Source organism: Neophocaena asiaeorientalis, unplaced genomic scaffold (assembly GCF_003031525.2).
Source record: "Neophocaena asiaeorientalis asiaeorientalis breed wild unplaced genomic scaffold, Neophocaena_asiaeorientalis_V1.1 scaffold147, whole genome shotgun sequence".
Lineage (NCBI taxonomy): Eukaryota > Metazoa > Chordata > Mammalia > Artiodactyla > Phocoenidae > Neophocaena > Neophocaena asiaeorientalis.
In genome coordinates, this window is record NW_020173758.1 from 6,309,988 (window position 1) to 6,319,528 (window position 9,541).

The following is a 9,541-nucleotide window of genomic DNA, read 5'->3' on the forward strand; positions in this document are numbered from 1 at the left end:
TGATAATCATCTCAAGAAGGAGAAAAATAGCTTTTCTAGAGAATTTAAAACTTTTTTTGGTGAGTACAAGTAGAAACTTATATTGGAAGACTGCTTTTAATACAAAATTCAAATTATTTGGAATTGGGTTTAAATGGACGAACATAAATTAATTGACTTTTCACTCACCATACCTCACTTTAACCTGCCTACCACCAAAGTGGAGATGACTCACAGTGCCTATTTTGGTTTGAATCAAGTTGATCAAAGCTTTTATGAGAAGCTGGACTGCAAACGTTTACATTTACATTAAACTTCAGAATCAGGGGTAACGATCTATCAAATGTGTTTTGTTTACTTATATTATGGTTCTCTCCCAAAAGGATTTAATTAAGGTGGCTTCAAAGATTGGAGAGGGCATATCATAGAGGAGTGAGAAGGAAGGGGCTTTGGACACCAAATTTTGAGGAAACTGATGCTGAGACTTAAAGCTGAGATGAACAGCCTCTCAGATGTCATAGGATATGGTCTACTCTTAGGTTGGGCTCATTTATACTAAATGCACAACCTTTGGTCGGTTCCAGAGCTCCTTATTGGTATTTATTTTACTCAAAACTTTAATATAATACATGATTGTTAATTATAAGCTCTATGCTGTACAGTGGATCTCTAGAACTCATCTTGTGGAACTGAAACTTTGTTATTTGTTTGACTAATGTGCTAAGAGGGTAGATCTTAAGTTATCACAAAATAATAATGATAATAATAAAGAAGATGGGAGGAAACTTTTAGAGGTGATGGATATGTTTATGGCATGGATTGTGGTGATGTTTTCATGGAAGTATACTTACCTCCAAACTCATCAAGTTGTATACATTAAATATGTACAGCTTTTTGTATGCCAATCATACCTCAATAAAGTAGTTTAAAATTTTTTTTAAAGAAGAGGTTATCTCCAAGTGAGATTGTCAGTCTTGATATCCAGATCCCCCAAAATGATTACGTCAGGTACATGGCATAGGAAGTTCAAAGGGCAAATTGAAACCAGAGATCAGAATAGGATAATAATAGTCTATGTAAGTATCTGTCTATCTATCATCTATCTATCTATCTATCTATCTATCTATCTATCTATCTAGAATTTATCTGACCTTTACTGAGAGCTAGTGTACACTAAGCTGTAAGGTGTAACTTGTGCCTTTTTGTCTTGAGAAGTAAAATTTGGAGGATACAGGGGTCCCAGAGCCTTGAGATTAAAGAAGCCAGTCCATTTTGTCTTAATTTATTTTTGGATTTGTTGGGTCTTCATTGCTGCACGTGGGCTTTCTCTAGTTGCGGCAAGCTGGGGGCTACTCTTCGTTGCGGTGTGCGGGCTTCTTATTGCTGTGGCTTCTCTTGTTGCGGGTGCTCTGGGCGTGTGGGCTTCAGTAGTTGCAGCATGCAGGCTCAGTAGTTGTGGTGCACGGGCTTAGTTGCTCCACGGCATGTGGGATCTTCCCGGACCAAGGCTTGAACCCATGTCCCCTGCATTGGCCGGCGGATTCTTAACCACTGAGCCACCAGGGAAGCCCCGTTCATTTTGTCTTTGTTTAAAAAAAAAAAAAAAAGTAAAACTCTGGAGGAAATGGAACCATTTTTAAAAATCTAGGTTCCTTGCAGGCAGAGAGAATTTTAGCACCATACTGCACATACTAAGATCCCATACTCCAAGAGGCAAGTTCCACGCAGTTTTTTTTTTTTCAATTCTAGAAGGGTGTAACCAATTCACCTCTCATGTAGCTTGGGTTGTAAACTAATATGGCATCTGCTGACAGTGACCAGCAGGGTTGGATAGGCCTAGTTTTTCCTGATTTGAGGAAATATATAAAATTCACTTCCTCTTTCTCCCTTGGCCACTTTTCATACCAATTTCTTTCACAAGCATAGCAGCCGATTCCAGACTTTTCCTGCTGCTTGAGGCCTAGCCAGGAGCTTACATTACCACTTAGATCACAGGCCTTCAATGACCAAAGAATAAATGCCCAGGGCCATGTTGAAGGGGAACACTGCAGAAACCATAAGACAGAGCAGAGACAGAGGTGGCAGAATCACTGTGCTCAGAGATTCTCGTGTCCCCTCACCAGAGAGCACCTCCATGGAGTTCTCTTTCTCAGATACTGCACCAGTGGCCGAATGAGGGACGCTGGTCCTGAGATGACTGTACTGTCACGACAAGAAGTGGAACTGCTGAGAGAGACCTTGATAATCCACCAAGCTGACAGAGACTTTAGAAAGTTTGATCTTTTTAAAGTCAAGTCATGGGGAAAATTATCCTTAATTAAGGATTCCAGTTTAAGTGACAGGTGGTTAGGACTGTTAATTTTTAGAGTAAACCAAAAGAGGGAAGTTCATCCATCTGGTCTGGAGGAGAGATACCAAGATAGGAACTAAACCAGGAACTAATTATTTATCAGCCAGTCTGGAGATAGGAGAAGCCCTGTTTGTCAGTGTCCCCAGGACCACCCCCAGGTTTGATGATTTGCTAGAAGGACTCACAAGACTCAGGACATGTTTGCACTGACAGCTAAGACTTATTACAGTTTGATGCAAAGCAAAATCAGCAAAGTTGCATGGAGTGAGGTCTGGAGGAAACCAGGTGCAAGCTTCCAATAGTCCTCTCCCAGAAAGTCACACAGGATATGCTTAATTCTCCAGCAACCAGTAGTGGCAACACATGTGAAGTGTTGTCTCCCGGTGAAGCTCATTAGACCCTAAGCACCCAAGGTTTTTTTTATCGGGGCTGGTCATGTAAGCACCCACCACCCAGCATGAACCAAAATTCCAGACTCGAAGAAGGAAAGCAGGCATTCTGCATAAACTTTATTGTTTGCATAGTCTAACGACAGTGAACCACCCTTATCATTAGGGGAAGTCTGATAACAGCCCAGGGATCTGTTTACCAGTCAAGTTCCCAGGTGCAAGCCAAGGCCAACCTTGAAAGCAGGCTTTTCTAAGGACACCTGTCTCAGGCCTGCTACATAAACCCTTTTTTGCACACTCTGTATCTTAGCCAACTGATTTGTGGTAACTAAAGCACATTTAAATTAATGTGCAGTTAGCTTTATCTCAACAGGACTGACCCCAAATCCCTGTTTTCAAGACTTCTTTGTGGAGGGGAGGAGTTGTGATCCAGGAGACAGGGGATCTATCCTTTGAGTCTCCACTGCTCCAGATGGGCCAGAGTTCCTGTTTCTGCTTTGTTTTTAAATGGATAAATTTGGAAGTGCTACAGCTTCCCCTTCCTAAAGACTACTGGTTATAGTAGACATGCCACCACCCAATGTCTCCAATATTCTAATCCCTTTCAGGGCAAACGAGAGTAGAAAAAACTCTCTGAGTTTCTTTGCTTTAAGAGATGAACTAGTCTAAATTTTTCTCCTAATATTTACCCAAAGAAATAAAAATATGGGTTAATATTTTTTTCTTTCCTTTTTAAAAAAAATTTTATTGGAGTATACTTGATTTACAATGTTGTGTTAGTTTCTGCTGTATAGCAAAGTGAATCAGTTATAGATATACATATATCCACTCTTTTTTAGATTCTTTTCCCATATAGGTCATTACAGAGTATTGAGTAGAGTTCCCTGTGCTATACAGTAGGTCCTTATTAGTTATCTATTTTATATATAGTAGTGTGTATACGTCATTCCCAATCTCCCAAAATATCCCTCTCCCTGCCTTCCCCCACCCCGTAACCATAAGTTTATTATCTATATCTGTGACTGTATTTCTGTTTTGTAAATAAGTTTATTTGTGTCATTTTCTTAGATTACACTTCTAAGCGAAATCATATGATATTTGTCTTTCTCTGTCTGACTTACTTCACCTAGTATGAAAAAAAAACCAGAAACATAATTTTAAAATATTGCAATTTTTACAATATTATGATAACAAGTATTGAAAAATTAAATATAAAATATAATTAAATAATAAGTGCCATAAATCTATAAGTAAATCTATAAGCTATCTTACTATGTAGACCTGAGAGGTTTTAGGTGGACAAAACAGAGGTGGAGAAGTGAAGTGACTTGTCCAAGGTCATATGGCTAGCAAGAGGGACAGCCCAGATTTAGACACAGACTTAATTAATGCCGAAGCCCATCACCTAAGCTTTTTTGCTATATTACATGTAGCCAAAGAGCCTCTTTTAAATATGGCCTGATTGCTGTGAAAGAACACATCAAAATAAAATACCAGACACACCAGGTATTATTACTTTGAAAATAGAGCATGTTTCGAGGCAGGGAGTCAGAGACACGTATATAAATTAATCATCTCTTGCTGAGTCTCAACTGGCATGAAAAATCTAAAAAGGCTAAGACTTCATGCACTGGAATCTAATGGAAGAAAATTAAATTCTTGAAATTTTAAAAAATTGTTTTAATACAGTGTTGAAAAAATTAGCTGGCCAAAAAGCAGAGGGTTCAGGTTTAAAGTTTCCACAGCCACCTGGCCGTGCATCTTCTTGACATGCCTGAGTGAAATCTCACACAACAATGAGCGATGTCTAATAAACAGGCCATTTAAGGAATTTTTAATATAAATTTTTACATTGTCCTAATAACAAACCCTGGGCAATTCTTTTCCAAATCATATTGTTCTCTTGGTTTTAATGGGCTCAAACACTGTGAATTAATATACCTGACATATCAGAATTAGAGTCCTATTTAATAAAATATTTCATTGAAAGCATACATTGTGGTTTTAAGTTAATATGTTATTCTTATTTTAAAAAGTAGGGCTTCCCTGAAAAATAAAAAATAAAAAGTAGGGCTTCCCTGGTGGCACAGTGGTTAAGAATCCGCCTGCCAGTGCAGGGGACACGGGTTCGAGCCCTGGTCCGGGGAGATCCCACATGCCGCGGAGCAACTAAGCCCGTGCGCCACAACTACGGAGCCTGCACTCTTGAGCCCGCGAGCCACAACTACTGGAGGCCACGCGCCTAGAGCCTGTGCTCCGCAACAAGAGAAGCCATCGCAATGAGAAGCCCATGCACCGCAACAAAGGGTAGCCCCCGCTCGCCACAACTAGAGAAAGACCTTGCACAGCAGCAAAGACCCAAAGCAGCCAAAAATAAAATAAATAAATAAATTTTAAAAATATATGATTCTTGTAAAAACAATCAGAGCTGTACAGAGTAGAAGATTCAAATCCTCCTTTCCCTCAAATCTGCTAACCTGAAGTAATTGTGATAACAGATTAGACTTCCAGAATTTTTTTCTAAAGCATGTTCTGTACTTAAATAATGACTCTATCTGAACACCCAAAATGTTATGTGTTTTCTTGTTCCTGCACAGATATACTCAGTGTTCCGAACCATGTGCTGGATAAAAGTAGGCCCTGTCCCCTCTTGTGAGTTATGCTTTAAGGCTTCTTCTTACATATTTTTACGTGCCACATACAGTCAACCCTTTTAGTGGATAGCATACTTTTTACCTTCTTCAAAAAGCCTTTTCCTACTTTGGATTCGGTGAACTGTCATTCTTTTGCCTCTCACTGCGCTGTGACATCTTTGATTAAGTCTGTAGGCCCTTTGTTGCTTATCCCAGGTACCCGACTCATAATAGGATAGTTTGGACCCTTTTATTTCACTTTGCTTTTCTTCGTATTTTCTGAGTGCTTCAGAAATTAAGTGCTACATAGGTTTTATTTTCTAGGGGAGACTCTTAGTCATTAGATCCAGAAGTTTGAGTGAAATCTGGCTCAGGATGTCTTCCTGCTGGGAGCAGAACTTTGAAGAGGCTTTATCAGAAAAGATTTAGGAAAGTTTAATGTGCTGCTGGCTCTGGTGTCTTTGCTGGTCTAGAAAGAATAGAGATGATGAGAAAGGCATAAAAAAAAAAAACTCATACTGACCCACAGAGATTGGAAAGTTGACTGTAGATTAATATTTCATTCAAAAAAGTTTATGAGAGGCTGCCAAGGAGCTACAGATATAAAGTAAAAGTCCCTGTGCTCACGTTCACAGTCTTGGGAAGAACACAGACACCTAAATAATGCCCACACAGTGTGATGACACCTTTTTCCTGGGAAATGCTGGCAGTCCCGAGGAGAGCGTGTGGGTAAAAGAGGAGGCTTCCCAGAGCAGCAAGCATTTGTTGAGATGGTTTTGAGGACAGCAGGAGGTGTAGAATTAATGTTGGTCTTTTTTTCCTAATTAAAAACCTGAATGTGTTCACCCAGCAAGGAACTCGAAGAAACAATAATCTTGAGACCGGTGGAGTCACCTGCTGTGGTGATTCCCACCAGCTCTCTGCCCTAGCAGGATCCATACTTTTGAGACTTTAAGGTGGGCCCCAGAGGAGATGAAGTGGTTTGCGGGACAAATGAACTGCCTGCTCCATCCTTCCTGCTTTTCCACAAATGTACCAAATCGACTAAGGGAGGGGGGCAGGGTTGTGTGTTGGAGGGGGTCATAGAGGGACTGCAGGAATAGAGGCATGAAAACACTTTAACTTTATTGGAAAGTGACTTTCCTGACACTCAATTTCCTCAACTGGCTGCTTTAAAGGATGTATATAAATGTAACATTAAAATGATTGTAAACTGAGATTCATATGGAACTATGATTCTAAATTCTGGCTGCATGAGAATCACTTGGGGAGTGTTTTAAAAACAGTGACGCCAAGGTCTTACCTCAGAGTAATTATACCAGAAAGTGGTGCATGGGGCCTGAAATTGCTTTTTTAGGCTTTAAAATTAAACAAAAGCAAAAACTTCTTCATTAATTACTGGTACACAGTAGGATTAAGGAATTGAGGGGAAAAAGCCAAGGTTTCCAAATATTTAACACTGTCTTTTTAAAATAAGATATTTAATTGTTCAGAGTGGCTTTCAAAATCAAGATTTAGATTGAGAAATAATAAGCTAAATAGGGCCCCTCCCCCATCTATCAGTTAACAGATATATTGCTCAAGGGCTTGTGCTCAGAACCCAAGGGAATAAGGGAATAAAAAGAAGGGGGAAAAGGGTAAGAAGGTATCTTCTCCCCGCCTTCATCTAAGTCTTCAAGGAGTTCACAGTACAGTTGGGGAAATTATCTAATCATGTATTGGTTGGGTTTTTTGTTTGTTTGTTTGTTTTTTGGATTGTGAGAGATACCCAACTTTAACCAGCTTAGGACACAAGGAGCTTATAGAGCCCAAGGACTAGGAAGTGGCTGGACTTAAGGTAAAGCTGGACCCAGGATCTGGAAACCAGCAGGTGTGCCCTATCTCTTTCTCTGCATGGCAGACAACAGGGCTGCTGGGAGCTGCTGCTTTATCGCAACTTCAGCTTCAGTCACCCAGAGAGGTACTGGCTGCCTCTCAGACTCAAGCCCACACCTCTGGGAAGGGACTCACATTCACCTCTGGACTTACAAACCATATCTAGTGGGTTGGGATTGGGCTCACAGAAGAACAGGTCACCTCCCGTTGAAATCAAGTGAAGGATAGATTTCTGAACAACAGGTGTTCTAGTCCCAGAAGAGCAGGTGGAGGGAGGGGTTTGCTGGGCCATCAAAACAAGCGTCCACTACACTGTTACAGGACAAGAAGGTTACAGGACAACCCTGGAGGACAGTGTGGTGCAGATGTAATGAGCAAAGGAATAGTACAGAGTACTGCTAGCCCCACCTGAAGAAAAGCCGGACCTTTGGAGCAGCCTCTTGGCAGGGTTGGGTCTATGTACACACTTAGGTTCCCCACTGTGTGTGGGGTATGGAGGTGTTTGGGAAGAAACGAGGTGGTGCAATAGGGTGTTTGTGAACAGAGAATCACCACCTACTCCACACCCAATGGGCAGCAACACGGGAGGGGTTAGTTTTATCTACAGTGTTTGAGGGACACCTAAGTGGAGATGTGTGTGTTACAGTCAGAAATGGGGCAAAGTCCCCGACTTTTAAATTCCAGGACAGGGAGGCTTCTCACACATATTTAGCAGCTGCTTTCACCAGGGCTCACGGGGCTGGCCCAGTATCCAGAGAAAGTCTTCAAGGATTAGAAAATAAAGGAACATGCTGAGAAAAGGGCTTCTGGAAATTGATGGGGATTGGGTGCCTTATTTCTGAGATGAGGAAAATAGAAAATATTAGTTTTTCTAACCACCACTGATTGCCTAGATGAGTCAGAAATAGGGTAGCAGCTTCTGGTCGTCTTGCTCCCTAATCTAATTTTGACTTTAAAATTATAAGGAAATTTCTTAGATTTTTCTTGTTATTTCTTTCCTGATCTTGTCAATCTTGCTTACCGTCATCATTAAGGATGGTGATAATTGTGATCAGACACCCAAAAGCGTATGATTTTTTTTTCTTTTCAGTGATATGTGAAAACACACACACACAGCGCTCTCTTAAAGTAATTTGATCTCATCACTAAAACTACCTAAAATAATTCCTAAACACTTGACAACATGAAATTCTCTCCATCCAGTTCCTATCTCTTTCAGACAGAAATATTTTTTAAGCAGATTTAGAAAATAAACTATATTAAACCGCTTACTGGAAAAAAGTCACTTCTGGACAGAGACCAAGCCAAAGCAATTTTAGTTCAAATTGGTTTTCCTGGAAAAGCTGAAAATGTAGTTCAGAAAAGCAATGCCTTGGCAACTTTACAAATCAACACTCAGAAACTAACAAGATCAGTCTACATATCCTCCACTGCAGTGATTCTCAAATACTAGTGTAGGAAAGAATCTCCTGGGGAGTTTGTTAAAATGCAGATTTCTGGGCCCAGACAGTAACTCTGACCCAGACCTGGGTGGTTTTGGTACAGGAGATTTGAAGATCACAGTTCAATTAACTGAAAAGACAAACAGAGAGATTTATAAGTTGATAGGACTAGAAGGAGGAATTGTGTTTATTATGTTGTTTTGCTATGAAGTTATTTTGTTATGAGGTAAACACAATTTATCTCTTAGCGCACCTCAGTGGAGCCACCTGTCTTAGTGTCATGGGACAACTTGGTTCGGGGCACAGATCCGTCACTGTGTGTGTAAGTAAGTCATTCACTCTCTTTGGGTTTCAATTTTCTTTTTTGTAAAGTGAGGAGACTGGATGACATCAATGGTCCTTAACCATTTTGAGATTACAGTCTCCTTTGAGCAGCTAATAAAATTCTTTTATCTTTTCTCCAGAAAAATACACAAATACACACATACATTTTTGCACACATTTAGGGAGGGTGACATTTCCCTTAACAACCTCACAGGAACTTCCTATGGCAGTGATGCTCAGAGCTAGAGAATTGGCCCATTCAGATGTGTTCCATTAAGGGGCATCCTCCGCTCTCCACCCCCTGTAGGGAACCACCTTTGTCACCAATAGGTGTGGCACACTTATAAGATGACCACGTCATGAAGCTGTTTGCATACATTTAATCATTATGTGACCCCTCAGAGGCAGTTGACATGATCTTCAATTTACAAATGAGAAAACTGAGGTTTGTAAAGGTGCAATCACTTGCCTGAGGTCACATGCTAATAACAAACAGGCTTTGGATTTGACCCTGAGCTCTTAACCTCTCTGGCTGGAATATTCTTTGTC